Here is a 24,758-nt window from a genome sequence, read left to right on the forward strand (position 1 = left end):
GCTGCACCTTCATTTGTGTCTTTTGAAAACAGCAAGAGCAGCAGTTCGTCTTTGCTGTGTCACTGTTTTGTCATGTTTCTGTGCTGCTGTGCATGCAAAAGTACTTAGTATGAGAATTATTTCATGCAAAACTTTTTTTTTTTTTGCGTTTTATTTAGCCGCGCAGAAATGTATGCCTATCTCTCATTCCGTGTTGTTCAAAAAGCTCAGTGTTGGTCCACAAACAAAAGTGAAACCTATGCTTATTGGTTGTGATATAGCGAGTTTGAACCAATCTGGGCATGGAGGAGGGACAATGCATCAATGTATCATGTCTGGTTTGTCCGGAGACACAGTGACGAGCGTTTCTTTGTCAAATCAGCGTTGTCAAATTTTGATGACGTAACCGCACTGATTCCGGAGCCTCTGAAAGTCCGCGAATGTTATGTGATACAGCACTGGAAAGCTGAGATTCTCTTCTTTATGCCAATCTGAATTGAATTGTATGAATCGGATCAGCGGATCAAAAGTTATAAAACATTTAAGAGCAATACTTTTTTTTAGCCGCGGGCGGCTGTCTCGGTCTTTAAGGGTTAAAACCGTTGATATGCAATTGTTCATGGTATGATAATCGTTCAAATCGTGGTAAACCGTCATACCAGTATATTGTTACAACCCTACATGGCACAAACATTATTCTTTATTTATCTGCAATATTTCCCTGTAAATATAATTAGTGTGAAAAGTAACAGATGTTATTGGCATCACACTTCCCCATAGTGTTCATTTTACCTTAAAACTAGTCAAAGGTATGTTGAACTAGGTTTGCGGTTTCACAAAAATGTAGGCTGAAGCATGTAATTCCAATGTGCCTGGGCTGTTTAATGTAAAGCATTGGTAAATGCTGTAGTTTTTCTTCTCTTGAAAACAAACAGACTTACAATCATTTCTTCCAGACCTTAATCCACTACATATCGCATAAGTCTTAATCTAGAGTAGGTGTTTAACCTTTACAGACCACAACTCTTAAAACACAACAGCTACTTTAGCCATAGTATTGTAGCAGCTGTAGCTACAGATTTTTGCTTTATGGGACTAAGGACACACAGACAATACAGAAATGGAAATTGGTTCACTTAGTCCCTCTCTGGTCATCAGTCAAGAGAACATTTCAGATTGGACAAAAAAAGCCAAAAAGGAAGCAGAGAGGTGATTTGACAAAAAGAATGGGTTAAAAGAAAAGCACTAAAACACCTACTGAGCAAAAGAAAGTGAGAGAGAAAGCAGAAGAGGGTCTCTTTTCATGGGTGTCCACACACTAAAGACAGGCAGCACTTGACAATACTGTACAATGCTGTTCTGCACTATTAAGTGCTGTGGAGGGCTGGGCCCAAGACAAAGCCTTCCACGGTCCCTGGAGCTGCAAGCCCCAGTGGGTCTCCTTTTTCAGCCCATATGTTTCTGCCCACTCATAGACCCCTCACAGGCCGCTCTCAGCCTGCTTTTGCTGTACAGCCACATGCTCAGCATCTGGATACATAAGAGGACAAGACTCTGGTCACCTTGACTACCAGCCCTCCTGGGGTGGAGGTGTCATCCTGCATGGTAAAACTGCAAAGGGATTGAGATAATGTCCAACAGTTATGGGAAACTCTAATTTAAGAATGTATTCCCAGTAGCAAAATAAGGTAAAATCCAAAGGCCTGGGACTACATTGAAAACCTGGTGAATAGTCTGAATTAAATTAAAAGTGAAATAAGACTATTATATGTAGGTCATTAATAAATACATAAAGTTTATGAAGTTTAAGTGATGCTGTTATTACAGCGAAATGATTTCTGAAATTCATGTAACTACATTCATTAAAGTTTCACCCAAACTGTTACCTTGTTCTACAACAACATAATTTTTCTAACATATTGTGTGCTATTATCGGTTTATTGCATTTGGTCAGTTCTGAATCTCTATAGAAATATCAGGAAGGTAAAAGCAACAGCTCTGGCAGTTCTCGGTCGTAAATACATATAGTTACTAAGTGTGTGTGATCTGTGACTGATGGACATTGTGTTTGTGACAGTGATGGACTGCCAGGATGCTGCCAGAAGAGAGGACCTGTCTTAACTTCTTTAACACATGGACACAAAAGAACCAAGAAGACAGAAAGAAGAGAGAGAAAGAAAGGAGATGGGGGAGTGCAAGGATGAAGGAGAAGAAGAATCACTTCTTAACAAGTGTTTACCCTCATTCTGTTCCTGAGCTGCAGTGCAGTAACCAACCATGGAGAAAGGCAGCTCCTGATCCAGGAAGAAATCTCAAAGCCCTTGAGGTCAGGGGTCACTAACTCTTCCATTGTTCCTGACAGGGCAAGCACACTCCAGCTTTTCTCCAGCTTTCAAAGGCCTGGACTGGGGGAGGAAAGATATGCCAGGAACAACTGGGTCAGGACCAGGGGCTTTGTGGCTACTAGGGAAGAAAGAATCAGTCAGAAAAGGTTAAATGAAGAGCGAAAGGACCCTTCTGTCCAATTATGGAGGGACAAACACTCTCTGTGGCCCATAGGGTCAAAGTTCACTATAGCCTTTAGCAGTGGCACACTCATGCCTTTTGTAGCTCAGATAAGATGAACCTCCACTGTGTTTATTTATGTCACTCACTGCCCAGTTTTCAGGGATATAAATATTCCAAACTTGAAAGCTGCCACTTAGCAGTATAATTTTATTGATAACAAAACAGGATAGGTAAAGTCGGTAATCTTATATATGGCCACATAGCCAACATCTCTTAAAACACTCTGCTACAGATCCCTTTTTAATTGGATGGCTTACTGGACAAAAAGTGAACAAGGACGTCTTGACTTTCAAACAGTGTTTCCAAACTTGAGCAAATCTTGGTTTGAGTGAATGGGCTTCATTGAGAATCAGAACACCAAATAGTCTGACTGCTTAGATTCAGATGCTGTCCAATATAAAAGCACACAAAGGACACTCTGAGATCCAGACGCTTTCATGTCCACTGCAAGAGGATAGAAAATGCAAGCCTAGCATGTAAAAAGGAGAAACCCTTGATGAGAATGGGCTCCTTCCGCCCCTTCCTTTCAGCTCTGCAGTCATTGAGGTAGGCCTCCTCTCGAGCTCATAACTATCGCAGGCCAGACCTGCACTTGTCAGCTAATACCTGTCCAGCACAAAGGCCCTTGCTGAGCAGCACAGTGAGTGTCTTGGTCCAAGCCTTAGTGGATTAGGCCACCGGAGGTATTTCCTCCTGACTTTGGTACCACAAGATTAGCTTCTAAAATTAATCACCTGCTTGTTAGGTTAACAAGCAAGGTGCAATCATGTTACTGCGCTTGACCCTGCCTTCATCAGTGTTACGCTGAGTTCTTGACTGTGAATGCAGCTGTAAAGTTACTGCAAATTTGAGACTGGCTGTCTGAGGACCATGCACTCTTGTTATTATCTTGGTAGTGATGGGGACCGATTGAGCTGGTGGCGCTTTATTAAAACGGTTTAGTAAATCCTGTGATGGATTTAATCGCTCTCTGGATCAAGGCAATGCATCTGAAGTCACATTCCTGAGGCTCTTTAAAGTTCTCAGACAGTGCATTCTTGAAGTTCATCAAAACTTCCAGGATTAGATGTGGAGAAGGAGTGCCACTTAGACAAGCACTTGAAAGTCTTGCATTCATTTTCTACATCTAACTCTTGCATTCAACTTCAATGCATTAAAATAGTTTTCTGGTATTGATATACACTATTTTCCTAGTCAAGTTATTTTCCATCAAAATGAATCCATGAATCCTATTTATTTCCATGTCAGCATTATTACGTGGATAAATGTGTTGTGTAAAAAAACTGTAATGCAGAGGACAGAGAGGCCTATTTCAGGCTTATCCATTTTCTGTGCATGACCCCCGAATTCTTTATGTTGGATCGGGGAACCAAGCAAGGCATAGCAGAGAGGTGAGGGATGACAGAAGGGGGTGGTAGGGGCAGATTTTCTTCTCCCTTGGACTCCTCTCGGCAGGCATCCTCCATCCCTCATGAGCTGGTCTAAGCCTGTTGGACACACATCAGGGTTAGTGTGAGCAGACTCAGCTGGAGCATGCCAGGCTCAGCTTTTCTTACCGGATGACCTTTAATCATGGGATCAGGGGCCATGCCTGCAGCTGGACACATCCAGGATTATACTAACACCCAAGGTCACACTTTCACAGTCAGGTCACTGTCACATTGGGCCAGGTCTGACTTATGTGATGGTGTGATCTGCACAGCCAGAGTCCCACGTCTTGGTTGATTACAAGATTGCTTGGGGTAAACCCGTTCAAGGAGTCATCATCAGTGTCACTGTCATTTAACCATATCATTCTTTACATTGAATGGTTCTATGCTACTTCTTTAAGCTGATTCTTACCTCACAGAGTCTCATTTACATTCCAACCAAAAATTATCAAAGACCTACAATGTGAGACCTTGGCCGGTCTGCAAAAATCGCTTTGATGTTTGCTGTTTTATCAATGAAACTCTGTCTTGCTTGGGAACAGGTGCAACAAGTGTGAACGTTACTTAACTGTTGTGCCCATTCAAGATGTAATGCATGAGTGAGGGGCCTCGCTGTGTGGTAAATAAACAGTTGATCTAACAAACACTTGAAAAGATCAAAAAGGTGCTCAATGCTCTTCAGAATCTTGAGGTTCCCAGCATGGTGTCCGTACAGCACACAAACGACTGATTAGCACAGCGGCATCTATCTTGCGGACTGTTTTAAGCTGCGGTGTGGGCTGACACCGGACTATGCAGAGCTCCTGGAGTGCGAATGGGGGATTTCTCTGAGGTGCTGTCAGCGGTGCTGAAAGGCCTCTCTGTCAGCCAGAGTCAGCAGGGAGGCCGAATGAGTTGACCGAATTATTGCTCAGGCCAATGGCCTCACTCTGAACAGCAGTTTGTCTTGTGCTGGCATAGACTGACTTTCTCAGTGCACATGTTCCTTATCTTGCCTGGGATAAGGAACAACCCCCAACCCTTGCCTTTTTGGCATGCAACACACACAAATCTCTTCCTTCTAATCTCCCTTACTTTTTCCTTCATATTTCTCATCTACGTCCCCCAAACCCTCCCTCTTACTCATACCACCAGCAAGGTGCGCCCTCATTTCTGCTTCCCACTCTAGGGCAGAAGAGAAGGAGGATGAAGAGCCAGGATCTTTTCATAAGGAACAATCTGCCAGGGAGCTGGAAAATGAGCGGGCACTCAATTAAGAGCTGCCCATTGAGGCGTTGGAGTGAGTCTGAATGAGGGCCCCTCCAAAGGAATGAAGTCCAATGAATAGATTGTGGGGCTTCATGAAATATTAAAGAGTGGACGGATTTCCCACAATATTTGTACACCTCTCTTTGTGGGGATTTCTCCCTCCATTGAGCCTGAAACTGTTAACACATCCGCTCAGAAACACGGTTCAGCCAGTGTGCTAAAGGGCCTGGGGGCCCAGCATCAAACACTACCCTTCTCTCTCTCACTCTTTCTCTCTGCAGTACTGCTCATGCATAGCTTTCCTCACAGTGAGAGAAACCGTGATCTATTCATGAAGGGGATTACAGCACTTTTAATGACCACCTGGCCTTTCTGCTGCTCTCCATTGAAAGAGTGTAAAACTCTGTGCCGGGTTCTCACTTCCTAGAGTGCTTCGCTGTCTGCACATGTGGGTCATGCTTTCCAACCATGAAACAAGTGTTACTGTAGTCCTATAATTACAAGAGTACATGTAGCATTTACACTGACCAGCAGTTTTGACTGCCAAACGCAAAGGTAAAAAAACAAACTTGCTTGTGCCTGTGCTTTGACAATATTGTTTTACACCCTCCACTTTTTGTTGCCTGGCTCTCATTTTTTCTCTCTCTCTCTCTCTTTTATTTGCCTTACCTCCCTGTTCTCTTTTTCACCACTCACTTTTCCCAGCAGATCAAGTTGAACAGAGCCTCAGACACTGAGGATAAGGAGCTGGTTAAATCTGCCATTAGCATTAGAATGGCTGCATATTCCTGCAGTGAACCAACATTAGTTAATGTCAGAGCTGAAGGGCTGAGGGCAAGCCAAGAAGCACAGCTCTCCTGAGCAAAGTGTGCTTGGTTGTACAGATTGCACCTCTTGTGTTGGGACGGCGTGTGTGGCCTGTTTTGTGGAGCCATTAACCAATGCATTACAGTTACAGTGAAATTCTTCAAAGAGACACTCGAAGCTAGTTTAAAGACAGCTGTTGACTGCAACTACACAAAAAGCATTTAGAGCAATACTAGATCCTGACTGGAACCCACTTCATCTTGCGTCCTGATTTTATATTCTTACTAAATTTAAACAAGCATTTTTTTGTTTGTTTTGTTTTTCAATATGGCACATTTAGTTAATGCAAGTTAATGTATTTACTAATATAACCTATGAACAATATATTTATTAGTAGTGGTGTAACAAATCACAAATCTCACGGTTCGAATCATAGTACAGTTTTTGAATCACGGATCAGACCATTTTTCAGATTAGCAGAAAAGAGAGGAGCCAAATGTCAGTTGCTTTCCATTTATACAAAATATTACTGCAAAAAACAGCAGTTTTAACAAACAGAAATTAGAACCTGCAATTTTAATACAAATAAAAATCAAGAAAGAACCAGCTGGAAAAAAAGAAAATATTTAATACGAAAAATGATCTTTGCTATACTGTTGTTGATAATGTTAAATATAGAAATCTAACATCTTGAAAATAAATATATGTTGTACAATTAATGATTCAACAATTCACCCATAAAACTTCATGTTTCATTATAGGTGTATCATTTTATCATGACCAATTCATAACAAAATGTAATTGCTACAACATTCACCATTGTCAAGTTCCATTTAACAGTGATTTTACCATAAACATCAATGCTTATATCTGAACTATAAACTGTTATCCCAGTACTTCTGTGTTATTTAATTGTTTGTAACCAAATGGAAAAGTCTCAAAACTGAATCTTTCTCGATCAAACGCATATTTGAATGCAGCTCTTCAAAGCATTAATAAACATATGCAAATCATTATTATTTAGCCTATCATTCATGTTGCGCGGATTTGAATTGAGATCACAATCTTTTAATGGGGGGTGTCGTTGTGGCACAGTGGGTAGCATGAATATCTCACAACAAGAACATTGCTGGTTCGAGCCTCAGGGTCAGTTGGCATTTCTGTGTACATGTTCTCCCCATGTTCGCATGGGTTTCCTTCGGGTGCTTCGGTTTCCCCCACAGTCCAAAGACATGCAGTATAGATGAATTGGGTTAGCTAAATTGTCTTTACGTGTGTGAATGAGTGTGTATGGATGTTTTCCAGTGATGGGTTGCAGCTGGAAGGGCATGTGCTGTGTAAAACAGATGCTGGAAAAGTTGGCAGTCATTAAAGAAAATTAATGAATGAAAGCTTTACATTGAATGCATTAATGCAGGCTAAACAAACAGTGACAGAAAACACCTTTAATTAATAATCTAAGAAAGCATTTAGGTCCCACCACAACTTTTTCCGCCATCATTACATTTTACAGGGAAGCCAAAATGCTTTGATACTCATGTTCTAAATGACACAGGAGGAGATCTCTCTGCAATTGTTATAAATGTTGGATTAACCTACAAAAGTTATTGATCCGTGGGTCACATGCGTTCTGAACAGTGAGTTGTGATTCTTCCGAATAACCATGATTCTTTACACACTAGTTATTACAGTACTTGTTTATCTTTGTTAACATTAGTAAATTTAAATACAGTTGGCATTAGCTAATGTTAATAAGAACAGCATTAGAATTTAATAGTGCATTTGTAAATGTTGAATTATGATTATAATGGCGTTCAAGCATTGTTCATCGATTGATCATGTTGTTAATACATTAACTAACATTAACTGGGACATAATGTGTCCCATGATATAAAATGTTACCATGTTTAAGGGGGGTGTAGGGGCTGGGGGGTCGTGCAGTAATGTTTGTTGTGTTACTATACTGGTTATGAATTATTACTAGGCCATATTTTCCTACAGTACATATAACCAGCCTGTTTAACACGTTTGCTATACACTGATCTAATGCTAATTCCACCACTGTTGTTGCATTTTGCATCTCCATTATAAAAATAAAACAAACATAATACAAGTCAAATAAATAAATATAGTAATATACTTTAAAAGTTAACTGAGAATATATGTTAATACAAACAATCAATGCATGATTCAATAAAATAAATAAATGAATAAACCAATGGAAATTCCAACCAATAGAATCTGATGAATTCCCTTTTGTGTTTTTAATTCACATCAGGAGTTTTGCGAACAAGCTTAATCACAGGTAGGGGGGCAATTCGATGGTGTTTCTAGCTTGTCGCCTTCAGATAAACACAGACAGTTTGACAGTCTGAACTGGACCCCCAGTCTTCAGTAAAATGAGAGCCGAATATATTTCATGTTTCTTTCACTCTTCATGCTGTCTTTAACAACAGTTTTAGTGCGCCCTTGCAGTAAAGCACCGACCCTTGCAGTAAGATCTCATGTCCGGCTCTCTAGGAGTAGGCTCCACACTGCTGCCAGACAGTGTAGCTGCTGCTGGGGGGCCGCAGCGGAGAGCAACCCCCTCAGTCTGGCCTCCATATGCTGGAGCTCTGGAGCCAGGCTGGGAATGCTCTCCTACTGCAGCAAGGGCAGTCAGGGGGCAGGGGGCCTCGGCAGGCCCCGCATTGTGACGGGGGACAGGAGCCGAGCTGGGCCCAGCAGGAGAGAGAAGGCTTTTTTTCTTTAGAGGAGCCAACCGGAGCGCTTTCTCACAACCTGCTTTCTCTTCCTCAGCCTCTCACGTCATTCACTCCCTCATTCTTGGGCTGCTTACTGGCAGATTGATACATTCGCTGAAATGTGCTCTTTTTGTCATTCCCTGTGAACTGACTTTTTTATGAAACTGCCTCCTCCCCTCGCTACTCACCCATTTCCAACCATTCTTTGGCAAATTAAATCAAACCATGCCTCCCATCTCTCAATCATCTTGTATGACTTCAAAGTCTTCCGCAGAAGTATGCGGCACTTTCCCTTTTGACGATCCAGACAAATTTTCTCCATTTTCTTGCCTCTTTTCTAAGCCTCCCATATAAAGTTGATTGCTTGCATGAATGGCGACCCTGAAGGAGAGCCATTTCTATGGGTTTACGCATAAATTCCAGAGGCTTATAGATGGCACCCCCTCTTTGTTTTGGTGCCATCAAAGATGTCTGAGACTGGGTAAGACGGAATGTGAAGATGGTAGGTCAACAGGTCCCAGATCTGTTTTCCTTCCACTCATGTTCACACGAGGGCCTGCAGATTAGCATGACGAAAAACATAAAGAATTTCTTCAAGTTGTTGTTTTGTTTGTGTTTCTAAAACGCAGTGAATCATTGTAGCTTTTTAAGGGCTGTTTAAAGAATAATGCTTGTTTGTGTTCTTTTAGACATAACTGATTTATCCACTGACAGAAACAAATCCTCTTTTCTTGATCTTAAAATAAAGCAGACAAAAAGTTTGATTTTACACTAAATATTGAATAACAGGAATTGTGAAAACAAAAACCTACAAAATTATAAAAAAAAAATTACACTCATGTCATTCTAAACCTATTTTCTCTGTGAAACAATTCATCTGAAAAGCTCATGATGCTTTAAGGCTTCAAATATCGATGTCTTGTGTACTACATTTCGTCTTCCTAAACATAAAGGGGAATATGGTTATATAAATATTTTTGAGTCATCCTCTTGAGTGAGATGCTAAACTGCTGATCAGGGGTGAGTTTCTAAAAACAATTGTTAGCTAACTAAGGTCGCAAGTTCCATCGTTAAAAACATGGTTTTTAATTTGCTGTTTCCCAAATCTGTCATTCCAACAAACATTTGCAAAATTGCACGCTTGCAAGTACACCTCTAGAAGCATAGTTCCTGGTTGTGTTCTATTCCCTGTTATCCCCCTGTGCCCTTTTCATTAAGAACGTTCCACATTGGAATGAATAAAGCATTAAGGTCATCTCACTTAGGTGTAATTTGCTTTTAAAGTATTTTTACAGTTCAGTTTCAACAAATCTTCATATTGACGATTCCATTCCCTTCGCAGCGCACTTTGAAAACATTTATGCCATTTTAAACACAGACGTGGGTCATGACTAAAGCTATAGGTGACCTATTATTTAAAAGCGCAATTTAGGCTGTTTGCTCTCCAAAACTTGTGAAAACAAATAGTTGCAGTCAAATATATATATATATATATATATATATATATATATATATATATATATATACACAGTTGAAGTCAGAATTATTAGCCCCCTTTTGATTTTTATTTTCTTTTTTAAATTTTTCCCAAATGATGTTTAACAGAGCAATGACATTTTTACAGTATGTCTGATAATATTTTTTCTTCTGGAGAAATTCTTATTTGTTTTATTTCGGCTAGAAGAAAAGTAGTTATACATTTTTTTTAAAACATTTTTGGGACAAAATTATTAGCCCCTTTAAGCTTTTTTTTTTTCTCGATAAGTCTACAGAACAAACTATCATCATATAATAACTTGCCTAATTACCCTAACCTGCCTAGTTCACCTTATTAACCTAGTTAAACCTTTAAATGTCACTTTAAGCTGTATAGAAGTGTCCTGAAAAATATCAAGTAAAATATTATTTACTGTCATCATGACAAAGACAAAATAAATATGTTATTAGAAATAAGTTTTTAAAACTATTATGCTTAGAAATGTGCTGAAACAATCTTTCCTCCATTAAACAGAAATTGAGGAAAAAAATAAACAGGGGCGCTAATAATACAGGGGGGCTAATAATTCTGACTTCAACTGTATATATATAAATGTAAGATTTCTGCAGTGATTTGAATGTGTCAAACTATAAAAGTAAATTAAAAAAATGAAAAACAAATAAAATAACTAAATAATATCCTACTTAATAATAGTAACTATAATAATAGTAATAATAATAATAATTATTATTATTATTATTATTAATATTATTATTATTACTACTAAGTAGGATTTTTTTTTTCTTAATGAAAAACCTATAAATTAGGCTTACAACCATAAACGATTGATGATTTATATGAGATTAGTGACTTTATATAACATATTCTCAAAAATATTTATAAAGGAAATATATATACCCTAGGTCCTCCCATTTACATGTAGTTTAATTAATATAGAAAATAAGTGCATGTTTTTACCACAGCTAATACTAGATTTGTTTTAAATGCAAGTGCATGTAAATCATAATTTGCACAAAAAAATTATGGAGTTTTTCCTCTAAAGAAGTAGTTACTCCACCCCGTTTTGAGTGTCATAATAGATGTTTTACATTATAACTAACGTGGTTCAAACAATGGATCTGCGACAGAGAAACTATGATTTTGGGAAACACTCATTAATACATCATTCTTTTCGCAATCGCTGCATCATACTACAGTATGATAGTTCAGCCGCAGTTGTTTGGGAGTCCAACTCAAAGCAATTCACTTACAGATTAAACTTTTTTTTTTTTTTTTCCATAAAAGTGGGAATGAGAATCAAAGAGTTGACTTCAAAGTGTTTGGATATTTTGGGATAGTTATATGTAGGATAAAATAAAGTGTTCAAATTACTATAGTCCACTATTATGGTACTTGTATTATGGGATAAACTGTAAAAAACTGTTTTCGTATAGCTTATGATTCATGGTTATTTTCCTTTTTTTACTCTTTCAAACTACAATATGTACAATATAAAGCTAAATAAAAGTGACTAAGAAATTCGAAATTAAATTGCATGATTATAAAGTTGTCCCATTATAAAATTATTAAAAATAAAGGTTCCATTAGGGCTGGGTGGTATGGCAAAATGCCACCTCGATAATTATTTTTTCATATTAAATGATACTGATAGATATTTCAATATCAGTTGTTAATGGTTTCAGATTTAAAAGAGTACAATGACTGAAGCCACAAAAATAAGAGGGTCCATTAAATGGCATAACATTTTTGCTCGATAAATTTGTGGTGGCCGTAAATTCAGTACATCTCTATATGAACACACTTTTAGATTCCAATTGTTGCACTTTTCTGCTGTGTGATTGGCTCTTAGATCAATAAAGAGTAAAAAGTCCAGAGCTTATCATTGTTATTCACATGATAATATACTGAATTGTGATCAAATTTGTTTATCAGCCCAACTCTAAGTTCCATTATAAAATAAACAAAAACCATCGTGCACTAACATATTTAAAGTAGTTCACCCACAAATGAAATTCTGCTGCTACTTAACTAACATTAAATGTTAACGAAGAATTTTAGCTGGAATCATGTCTTTGGATATTCTTATAGTCCAAAACCACAGCTATTGGCACTTTTCAAAAAAGTCAGAAAAGTTTAACAACAAAAACATTTCATGCTAAAAGTAAATACATGTTGTTACAATTTTTCTGTATACTGTTCTGCTAAACATCTTGCATGGTTTAAGGATGACAACAAATTTTCATTTTTGTGTAGTATCCCTTTAAACTTGAAAGCTTAAAACACTGAAAACAGCAACCTGTATAATTCTTCCTTTTTCTTTCAAAACAGAAAGTATAAAACTGTAGCTACTAAAAATGTCTTACTGACATCTTTGAAAAAAAAAATTTAAAAACAAAAAAAGCTTTATGCCAGTTCAGAAACAATTTATAAGAGAAAATATATTACTGACACAAATATTTTGCTTCAGTGGCATCTGCTCCCATGAGATTGACGGCAAAAAATCTCATTGAAAAATTCCAGCACTAAACAAGTGTTTTGGTATTCATGGTTGAGCTGGCCTGTGAGCTTTGACAAACGTGCATCTCTGCTGCCCTCTTCTGATGCTTTGAAATTAAAAGTGGTTGACTTAAGAAACAATAGTAACCAATGAATTCCAAAAATTTGTACAAATTACTGGCTTTTATAAAAAATTTTGCACAATTTCTGTAAAAAAAAAAGAAAAAAAGAAATCATTTAAAATACCCCCCCCCCCCAAAAAAAAAAATTCTTTTACTCACATTTTAATTGTTTCAAACCTTAGTTTCTTTCCTCTGTTGAACACAAAATGAGATATTTGAAAACCTGTAATTATTGTCTTCCGCAGTAGTTGTTTTACTAAATATAAAAGTTAATGGTTACAGGTTTTCAACACTCTTCAAAATATATTTTTTGTGATCAACAGAAGAAAGAAAATCACAGAGGTTTGCAACCACTTGAGGGCAAGTAAGGTGAGTAAATTTCCATTTTTGGGTTAGCAAAGCCACTTGAGTGAAAATATTTTGATGGATGAAGTGCACTTATAATGACTATAAATATTTCACAGATTCTTTTGACATTTTACAGAATGCAACCTTTCTGCACACTGAAAGGTTAACTGAAATCCTTGCAATTTTGGCATTGAAAACTTCCGCTAAAATAAAATGAATTAGACAATTTGCAATGAATAGTTTTAAAAGGATAATGTGCTTTGCATGCACTGATATCATTACACATCATAAAATCACTCTTCGGCCTTAACTCTGAACAACTTTGAACTTTCCTTTACTAGAGCACTTTTCACAAGCTCTGCCCTGGCTCTTTCAAGGAGCTGTTTAGTATGCGAAGAGCACATAAGCAGACAGACAAATCAAAACCACACTTTAAAAGGGTTTTTTTGAAGGGCTTGTCATTTTTCCTCTCCTGCTCTTCTTTTGCTTTCAGGTCACTGTCACTTTTTGGCACCTTGCCGCTGGTTGTCAACTCTGTCTGCACCTGAGTGCTTCACTCCCTTAATGTTAAGTGACATCAGCTTGATATAAAGCTCCCATTTAATTTGAGCTGACTGCCAAGATTAGAGGACAGCCATTCAATCCATCAGGCTGAAACTACAGAGTTGAGATATTGTCAGAATGAACTCTCACACACTGGGAGAAAGGTGGAGAAAGGTCATGTAACATTAAAAACAAATAAACTGATAACAGATTTGATTTGTACATTTTTTGCACCAGGTTCTGATGCAATAATATCCGTTATAAGTTTTGCTCTAATTTTTTTATGCTATCAAGCTAATGTTATACAGTTAAACTCAGAATTATTAGCCCCTTTGAATTTTTGATTCTTTTATAAATATTTCACAAATAATGATAAACAGAGCAAGGACATTTTCACACGTCTTATAATATTTTTTCTTTTGGAGAAAGTCTTATTTATTTCGGGTACAATAAAAGCAGTTTTTATTTTTTTAAACACCATTTTAGAGACAAAAATATTAGCCCCTTTAAGTCATATTTTTTTAGATAGTCTACAGAACAAACCATCGTTATACAATAACTTGCCTAATTACCCTAACCTGCCTATAGTTAACGTATTCAATCTAGTAAAGCCTTTAAATATCATAGCTGTATAGCTAAACAAATTGTATTTTATACAAGCTGTATAGAAGTTTCTTGGAAAATATCTAGTCAAAATTATTTAGTCATCATGGCCAAGATAAAATAAATCAGTTATTAATAATGAGTTATTAAAACTTATGTTCATAAATGTGTTGAAAAATAAAATTGAAAAAATAACTATGAAAAATGATGTATGTACATGAGTTGTATTTAAGTCAGACCGGCCAGCCTTTATGAAGTCACAGACTCTTAGATTTGCTTATTCAAGACACTCGATTCATTAGCACTTGTTATTTATCAAATAATTGGACCAACATTTCATACAATTTGTCCTTTAAGTAAGTAGTCCATGTGACCACTGATAGGCAGTGTTGCAGTCATTTTTCAAAATTCAAAATTCTGCACAAAAAGTATAACTTTGATTTCTTTTTTTAAGGAGATCATGCCAATATATTTATATATTTACATTACAGTATTAAAAAAAACATTTAATACTGATGTAGCCAACGTGTGGTTACTTCAAAATACCTTGTTTAGAATGCAAAATAAATAAATTAAATCATAAAATTAGTAAAATAATTATTTTAAATGCATTAAAATATAATAATAATAATAATAATAATAATAATTTATCAACAAATAAATAAAAACTTATAAATCTAAGCAGTGATCTGTTAATAATATATTATAGTTGCTCTTATATATAATAATAATAGTTATGAGCGTTTGTAATATTATTGCAGGAATAATATATATATATATATATATATATATATATATATATATATATATATATATATATATAAAATATTCCTGCAATAATATTACAAACGCTCATAACTATTATAATTATATGTCTATATTATGTAACATGAGGTGCAAAACAAGATAACGCTGCACATATTCTTGACCATGTTCCTTATAAAAACGCTAAGGTTACACATATACATATATATATATATATATATATATATATATATATATATATATATATATATATATATATATATATATATATATATATATATATATATATATATATATATATAATATTCCTGCAATAATATTACAAACGCTCATAAATATTATTAATATATGTCTATATTATGTAACATCTGATACATGTAACAAGATACAGGGGCTAATAATTCTGACTTCAACTTCTTAATTGCAATAAATATACTTAGCCAGCAGGTGGAGGCAAAGCTTGTAGAAATACAGTTCTGAAAAACAAATTACTTTAGATTTAGATTTTGCAACATAATTTTTCTCCCTGAGTAAAAGCAGTTTTTGTTAACTGATAACTCCCTTAGCTGCCATGTTTAAAACTGCAGTTCAGAAGAAAGTCAATGAACCTAGTGTCCTGCTATTACTGTCAGAGAGCTTTGTGATATGTAAGTGCACTTTACAGACAGCATCTGATGCACACTGAAGTGTGATCCTCATTTTACTGGGCTCTCAGACTGACAAATTACAGCTTTACTCAGGTCTCTGACTGCCTGTCTATCATTCAGAGCTCTCAGCACACATTCATGATAAATAATGACAGCACAGGGAATGTCTACTAAGAGTTTTTCCATACAGAAAACCACGTTTTAATTTAATTTAATTTAATTTAATTTAATTTAATTTAATTTAATTTAATTTAATTTAATTTAATTTAATTTAATTATTCATTTCTTTTCTTTTTGGCTTAATCCTTTTATTAATTCGGGTCGCCTCAGCAGAATGAACCACCAACTTATCCAGCACATTTTTACGCAGCGGATGCCCTTCCAGCCGCAACCCATCTCTGGGAAACATCCACACGCACGTTCACACACACACACTCATACACTACGGACAATTTAGCCTACCCAGTTCACCTGTACCATATGACTTTGGACTGTGGGGGAAACCGGAGCACCCGGAGGAAACCCACACAAACGCAGGGAGAACATGCAAACTTCACACAGAAACACCAACTGAGCCGAGGGTCGAACCAGTGACCCAGCGACCTTCTTGCTGTGAGGTGATAGCACTACCTACTGTGCCACTGCGTGGTCTAATTTAATTTAATTTAATTTAATTTAATTTAATTTAATTTAATTTAATTTAATTTAATTTAATGCTGAATGACAGTTTCCCTCACTGTTATTTATGAAGTCAAAACCAAAAGGTGTCAGTTCAGCATAGAAATGCATTTGTTTGATTTTTGCTCGCATAAATAAAAAACTTTTTTGGTCTTAATAAGTTAAATAAGCATAAATCCAATGAGGCCAGTATGTTTCAAAGTGTGTTGTTGTATGTTTAAAGTGCAAATTAATAATAATCAGTACAGTAGTGCCAGAAGAGAAATATTAATTGCTATGAAACAGAATTCAATAGTGAAATAGAATTAGCGAGCAAGTAATTTATAATCCCTTCAAGCGTTTTCTGCCAGAATCTTTATAATGGCAGAAAAAGCTTATTACTTTGATAAAGGGCAGGGCTAAATAAGCAAGCCATGTTCATTTCCTCTGCTTTGCTTTCTTTGTTGATTAAATAATTGTGGTACACATACAGAGAGAAGGACAAAGGCAGTTCTTAAGTATCTAATTTAGTGCATATTGACTAATTATTCAGCAATCAGCATGAACAGTGGAACAAAATATTGTGGATTAAATGCAGTAAACAATTTATGCAATTTGCTATAGATCATTTAAGAGCTGTATTATCTAATATTTTTGCAATTGATTCATTTTTTAATAATTGTCTTTTTAGTCATTACTTGAACTACTTGAATTATTCTTCAATCATTGATTTTTCTTCAGCTTAGTCACTTACTTATCAGAAGATGCCACAGTGGAATGAACCTCCAACTATTCTGGCATATGTTTTACGTAGCAGATGCCTTCCAGCCGCAATCCAGCACTGGGAAACACCCTACACTCTCGCATTTAAACACACATTATGGCTAAAATAGTTTATTGAATTATGCAACCTGGAGCACTTGGAGGAAACCCATGCAAACATGGGGAGAAAATGCAAACTCCACACAGAAATGCCACTTGCATTTACAAAATCAAACATTTAATTTAAAGATTTTTCAAAGGATCAGTTCACCCAAAAATGAAAATTATGTTGTTTATCTTTCACCTTAGGAACACAAATTAAGATATTTTAGATGAAATCCAAGAGCTCTCAGACCTTTCATAGACAGCAATGAGAGATTTAAGGCCACAAAACAAACAAAACAAACCAATCAAACCAATCCTACCCCCCACACCCTCAGCACCCGATAGCAATAAATCATACTTACCTTAATAAATGAACAGCCTGACCTGTCGCAGATGGTGTGGTGGTCATGGAGGAGCGGAGTGAGTGAGACTGATTCCTGAAAGACCACAGGGACAGACGAGTCTCCGCAATGATCCTGTGGACCAGCCTGAACACCAGTGACCTACTAACACCTGCAGTTCTCCACGATGGACATCCAGCCTTCTCTAGCCTTCGGCACCTAGACTGCAAATATGCGCAATAAGTTTGGCCAGAGGAGAAATGGTCATGCCCAACTGGGACTGATTTCTCTCTAGGTTTTTTTCCTTCACTTCATAAATTGGTGAAGTTTGTTCCTTGCCACTGGCTTGCTTGGTTGGGACTTGTGGAGCTGCATATCGATGGATGTGCTCTTCAAAGTTTGGACTTTCAACAGTGAAAATTGAACCAAACTGAACTTCAACTTTGAGAACTGGACTGACACAGTTTCAATGTATTAAAACTTCTATGTTAAATTGCTTTGATACAATCTACACTGTAAAAGTGCTATAGAAATAAATATGACTTGAATTGAACATAACAACAACTATTTGACTAAATATCTACAGAACAAAAGTCCTACAGAAGTAATACCATTGGTTAGCTAAAAAGCAACCATATGGTCCAGCACTTTCATACATTTTATGATCTCTGAAAGTTTTTTTTTAGCACTTAAGTCTACATTTACATCTGTATCCCAGACCAGATGACAAAGAGCTAGTCATAAGTCTTTTCCATACTGTGCCATGGGTTGCACAATGACTATAACACCTGAATGAGCTTGCTGATTGACAGATTGCTGGTTAGGTGCACTGGAGCTGATGCATGGAAGGTATAGGATTGGAATAAAGATAAGAAAAGGGGGATTATTAGAGGGAGGAACATATGCCCTGCTCTTCTAAGCCTTTCTGTGTGCCGAGGTGCTGAGAGGAATAGCTGGCGGCTCAGTGACGCTGAGTAAGGAAATTAGAAGGCAAAGGCAAGAGGTGTAACAGCCGCTTTTGAGCGCCGGCCATGCTGTGGCACAGGCCCCGGATACAGATGAGGCATTTTTCACTGCTGAGACATTCAGGGCTGCAGGCGTTGAGGTCTGGGCACTGTGTGTCATTCAGAGAGCACCGCAGTGGCAGACGTGTGAAAACAACATGCTCAAACTGGCTGCTACTGCTGCTGGTCTGATGGACAGACAGACACACTGTTATTAAAGAAATAGTTTACTAAAAAATGAAAGTTGCTGACAATTTACTCACCCGCAATATGTTGGTGACTTTTTTTTCACTATTTGTAACTAACTATTGTATAAGTAACTTCTATTGTTTCACTTCAGACCAATAATTATGTCATCTTCATGAATTTTGTCTACATTAGACCTTACCCTGCAGTTACAAGACTTGCGGAAGCATTTCTCACATTTCACTTTATTGGTTTCATTTAAGTTCCTTTAAGGCAAGCCATCTTTGAAATGTGTTTCATGCAGTATACTCAGGCATTCTGTTTGAATTGGGAACCATCAAATTCTCCAAAACTTCTTGCCAAGCTTACATTTAAATTTCATATTAGGAATCACCAATTAAATTAAACAACAACTGTATTTTAAGACAGACATTGAATCACACAAAATCTGTAGAAACTTGTAAAACACATGTCTGGTCCAACACCCTCCCCCAGAGAACTATCAATTTGTAGCCATTGATATTTGGCTCCTTTACTAGAAGGCTGAGCTTCATTTGCCATATTGACCATTCAAATCTATACAAGTGACATGTCGTGTGCAAGTCCTTGGTTTCATATGGCTATAATGATGTGCGTTTAGGTGGCAGCAAATGACATTTCACAACGGTAAATGGGAACTAGTGCTGCGCACACACAAACCAAAAACAAACAGTGTTTAAGTACCTTTTTCACAGTGCTTCTCGTTCACCACAGAGGGCGCTTTTGCAAATATGCCTGATAATCCGATAATCAATATCATTGGTAAATATTTAAGAAAAGTGAAGAAATGACAACCCGTTTTTTTTTTTTTTTTTGTGACCTCATGACTTACATTGCTTGCTTGGTTTTGTCACTTCGTTTTAGTTTTTACACTCTGATTCATAGATGAACAGTCAATCAGCCCTCTTTCACACTTGGACGATGCCAATTCCTTTAGATGTGAGCCCAACCAGAGGTGAAGTGTGGAACACACCAAACAAACTAGCCTGACAGACTTTTCCCAATGGCCCAACGCTGCCTAATTGCCAACTGTCGGCTTGATGTCCTTTAAAAGAGGAAGAGCACATTGTAACTCGTATTCAAGCAGAGTGCTTCATATGATCACCTCTGCATGATGCAGCATTTTCATCCTGACCACTACATTAAAGTCTGAGCTGGACATCTACTTCATCATAGGGCCAGCTGGTGTCAGCACTAATCAGCCCGAAAAATCATTTCCAGCAGCCAGCCTGCATCTCTGCATTCTCTTCAATTACCTAATGAAGCGCTACGGCCCATTAGCGGAAAGGGCTTTGCAGAGCTCTCAAGATCCTCTGTCCCATTCTGACCCCACTGATTTTATTCTCTGGCTAGTCATGCTGTTCACCCATATAGAGATTCATGATCAACTAAAGATGTAAGACACTAAAAGTGCAAATGCTGAGTGTATGGAGGGACATGATAAACGTAAATGATAACGAGAGATGTGCAAGGATTTCAGAGCACACAGACTGCCACATGTGAGTGCCACATTATTGTATTGATGTTTCTTTAACAAAAACTGTAAATCAACAATGGAAATAGCTAATAAAATAGGATTTTAAAAGCGATGATGATACATATATTAGTGCTGTCAATCAATTAAAAAAATAAACGAATTAATCACACTTCTTTTTAAATTATCCGCGATTATTCGCGATTAATCACATTTAATAGACTGAAACTTGTAATTTTGGCTATTCGAATGTAAAATTAATGTCAACGCAAGACAAAAATTATTTAAATTCAAAATATAATTGTTTATTAGAATTTTTGTTTAACTTGTAACACAGATTTCTTCATATAAACAACATACCCACAATAAACCATCAAGATCCTGGCTTGACAGCCATATTTATAACAGAAATTAAAACACAGAATTTTAAAACAATCAATGCCAATAAAGAAAAAAAAATTATTTTCATGTTGGATTCTAAGTGAACTGTAAAAAAATGTCAAAATAAAGGCATTACAGATATGGAAAACTATAATAATAATAAAGTATTGAATACAAACAATTGTACTCATTCCAGGGCTGGACTGGGACAAAAAATAAATAAATAAATAAATAAATCGCCCCTGGCACCCAGAGCGGCCCACTACATCAATCAAAATGCTCCCCATCTGTGCACGCCCTTGAATATGTCTACCAATATGTCTAAAAGTTTTAAAAAAGTATATTTATATGGACAGATAGGTAACTAGATAGAATAAACAGGAATATATTGATCTGTGCTGCGCTGCATGCTGCAGAGTGCAGGGACGCAAAATTCAAATGCCTGTTCTCCGCTTCTGCTATCCCGCACGTGAGAAACAGGCATGACTCTCGACTATTTTGACACAGCTACGTTGCACGCTTACGCAGAGCCCAACATGGAAGTTTGTGATTAGGTCAGCCCAATGTCAATAAAGAAAAGAACCAATGGGCTGCAGATTATGTCACATCGTCAATCACTTAGGCAGAAAAACATAACAATCTACTAAGTGTTTTATGGGCCGATTAGATCATCAGAAGATGATCATCCCGGCCCAAAAAGTACGTCGGCCCAACGGGAAACTGCCCAGTCTGCCCCTGGCCACAACAGGAAAATATTCGTGATTCGTATGGATCATAACCTATGGTTCGAAACACACATGGCCTGCGGATTAATAGATTTTTACATTTTTGTGTTTTTACTGGTAGATTAATCTAAAATTTGTAACATTCACAAAGAGATCACCTCGTGTCATCCAAATCATATGTATCAAAACATTTAGGCTTTCCTGTAAAATATAATGATAATGGAAGAACTTGTGGTGGGTTATTCAGGATATGGAGGGTTTCATTAAAGGTGTTTTCTGTAACTACTTGCTTCGCCTGCATTAATCAAGTCTGAAAACACAAAAGTCTTTAGTCTTTTAAGTTAGTTATGAAGTTACAAACTGTCAAATAACACAGAAGTACAGGGATAACAGTTTAGAGTTTAGATTAAACCACTGATGTTTATGGTAAAGATTACAATCATTGTCATATGTATTCAACGACGCTCAAAAATGAAAGTTGCAGGCAGCAACTGCATTATTTAACACATAGGTGGCGACAACTAGCTATAAAAAAAAATTGCCACTGAATAATTTTTCAAAATCGACACATCTAGCAATGAAACGTTTTATGAGTGAAAAACTGAATAGTTTATTGAAAATTAGACTAAAAATAAATATGGGTTGTACAAATTATAATGTTAGATGTATATATTTAGCCTAATTAGCAACAGTAGTAGTAACATTTTACAGTTTATTATTATTCAGCTGATTATTTCTTCATTTTATTTTCAATAAAATTACAGGTTCTTAGTTCTGTTTGTTAAAACCAAAACTGGGACTAATCCAACAAAAAATAATTATGATAACAGTCCAAAAATGTGTACAACCAAATGAATATGTTGGTTAAATTATTAAATACAATTTTTATCAACAGAAAAATTAAGAGAAATAAAATACTTTTATTTAAAATCATGTGCTCTTTATTTTCTTTTTTGCAAAAACTCATTTTAATTATATGTATCTTTCTATTGCTAAAGATTAACCAAACTTTTTTTTGTTTGTTTTGTTTAAATGCACCAACTGCTAAGACCTATAGGCCTATTAATAGAAAAAAAAGAAATCTAAAATTATCATTGTCAAGATTGCAATCTTCTATCTTTTAAGTAATACTTTAAGAAATTATCTAACCAACTATTTATAAGTAGATTACCAGATTGTGAAAATGACCTTTCGTACTCTTTAAATAGACTGTGCTGTTCCCTGACTGAAAAAGGAGGACATGAACAGGTCTTATCACCGATAAGGACACACACAGTATCTGATAAACTACAACGATGACACTTACCAAATTGGCCAACGTCTAAAGTGACTCCAAAATCCTTCCCACTGCAAGTCATGGTTTATGTCTGTCCCCACACAGCACTATTTGTAAATGTTGAGTCAGTCTATCAAACTGCACAATGTGATTTATAACATTATATTAAGTACAACCTCTGTCATAGTAAAACGAACAGAGATTTTATTTTTTTTCCCTGAGTCAATGCCTGCAGAGGCTATATGTCTCCTGAGTGGTTTGCAGAAAGCACAAGGAGAGAAGAGTAGACATGATTTAGAGCTTAGATCAGTTTTATGGGGCAATTTATTAACGGAGTGTTCAAGCCGGCAAAACGTGTGCACTCAATTAGGAAATGAGTCCGCCGGGGCCACTCCAGTCTCTCACGCCACTGTAAATTAGCTCTAATCAAAACGTCTCCCCCTGCTGATAGTGGGCTGAAAAATTGTGCCCTTTTAGAAACATCGAAGCATAAGCACAACAGGTTTTCAGACTAATGCAATACAGGGATGAGCAAGTTTTTTTTTTGGAAGTTACAATATTGGTCAAGATGATGCAGTAGTGCAGCAGGTAGGTCTCGCCTCACAGCAAAAAGGTCGCTGGTTCGAGCCTCCATTTATGTTCCAAAAACGCGAGGTGCACTGTACTGCCTTTTTGTTGACAAGAAAAAAAGGAACATTGTGCGCTTTTTTTATGTCGCTTGATAACGACTGAATCAGCTGGGTATTTTGCGAGAGTGTTGCTGTTGATAAAAAATATAACTTTAATGTATAATAATATTGTGATATTCAAGATTTGTGAAGTCATACAGCTCTGGATAACTCAGAACAGCAACCACAAGTCTCTCTTCTCCATCTTCAAAAGTCTTCCTTTTTTGTCTTGACAACACAAACACTGCAGACACCCTGACGGAAACCCCGCCTCTGCTTTCATTTTATTGGAGAATGAAAAAGACGCGATTGAAGTAATGCGCTTTTTCCGCTCAGAGTTGACTTTTTTCAACGGGGAGCACATGGCGCTTAAGGGCAAAAACACGAGGCGCAGCAGGTAGTTAAAACGCAAGGCGAGCAGGGCACAAAACGTTCATGGCCATTAATAAACCATTCAAAAAAGGCGCCTCTCAATGCATAAAGCGAGTTCGTTGAGATCAGTCCCTAAAATGAAGAACAAAAAGAAGACGGTGACAAATAAAACGAAGATGAAGATGACAAAGAAGATGAAAAAGACAAAGAAGACGGCGACTAAGACAAAGAAAACTTAGATAAAGAAGAACAAGAACAAAAACAACAAGTGTCAACTGGCAGTACTTTTAATTGACTTTTTAGCAAGACGCTCCTCGTACAGCTGCCTGTGGTGCTTTTTTTAGGAGCTGGTTTTTGTATTTCCTCATGCTGTGGCAACAATTCTGCGACAGCTCTTACAAATGAACTGGTTTGTTTGGGGTCTAATAATGCTTCTGAAGAGGCAGACGGCATCATCAAACTTGTCCGTGCTTTCCTGTTTGTTTGTTTTTTATTGTTGGCGTTCCACATAGTTCGGTCGTGCAATTCTGATTGGGCAGAATGAAAGTGAGCTTACTCAATTGGCTAGTAAGACGAAGGTCACGCAATTGCTCTGGGTGGGGGAAGTTAAATAATATATATTTTATATCACAGCCTTTTTCGATTAGCTAATAGCAACATTTAAAATCGCGATGGTGATTTGATTTTGATTAATCTCACAGCCCTAATAGGTTGGAGCTGGAAGGGCATCCGCTGCATAAAACATATGCTGGATAAGTTGCCGATTCATTCCGCTGTGGCGATCCCAGATTAATATTAGGGACTAAGCCAAAAAGAAAATGAATGAATGAATGAATAAGTCGGGTAATAACTTGCTCAATAACACGCACAATTTCACATAAATTACAGCTTGAATGGATGAAATAAAAAAATAATAATAATCACATTGATAATTTGATGATTAGGGATTCCAGAGCAGTCTCAAAAATAA

At 36.8% G+C, this 24,758-nt stretch overlaps 1 long non-coding RNA gene across 16 annotated transcripts in view; it reads right to left on the reverse strand.

Annotated features, from left to right (window-relative positions):
• The window catches only part of LOC137489184 (uncharacterized), a 175,458-nt gene that overhangs the window by 149,739 nt on the left and 961 nt on the right, over positions 1–24,758 (reverse strand). For 6 of the 16 annotated variants that reach the window (XR_012398510.1, XR_011008534.2, XR_012398511.1 and 3 more), the window contains exon 2: positions 17,685–17,887. The exons of 1 other annotated variant lie outside the window; for it this stretch is intronic. This is a non-coding gene — a long non-coding RNA (uncharacterized lncRNA). Of the gene's footprint in view, positions 1–2,218; positions 2,443–17,684; positions 17,888–24,758 lie in introns of all 16 variants that reach the window. 9 more of the 16 variants (XR_012398516.1, XR_012398513.1, XR_012398518.1 and 6 more) reach the window with 3 other exon arrangements.

This window comes from Danio rerio, chromosome 23, assembly GCF_049306965.1.
Source record: "Danio rerio strain Tuebingen ecotype United States chromosome 23, GRCz12tu, whole genome shotgun sequence".
Taxonomy (NCBI): domain Eukaryota; kingdom Metazoa; phylum Chordata; class Actinopteri; order Cypriniformes; family Danionidae; genus Danio; species Danio rerio.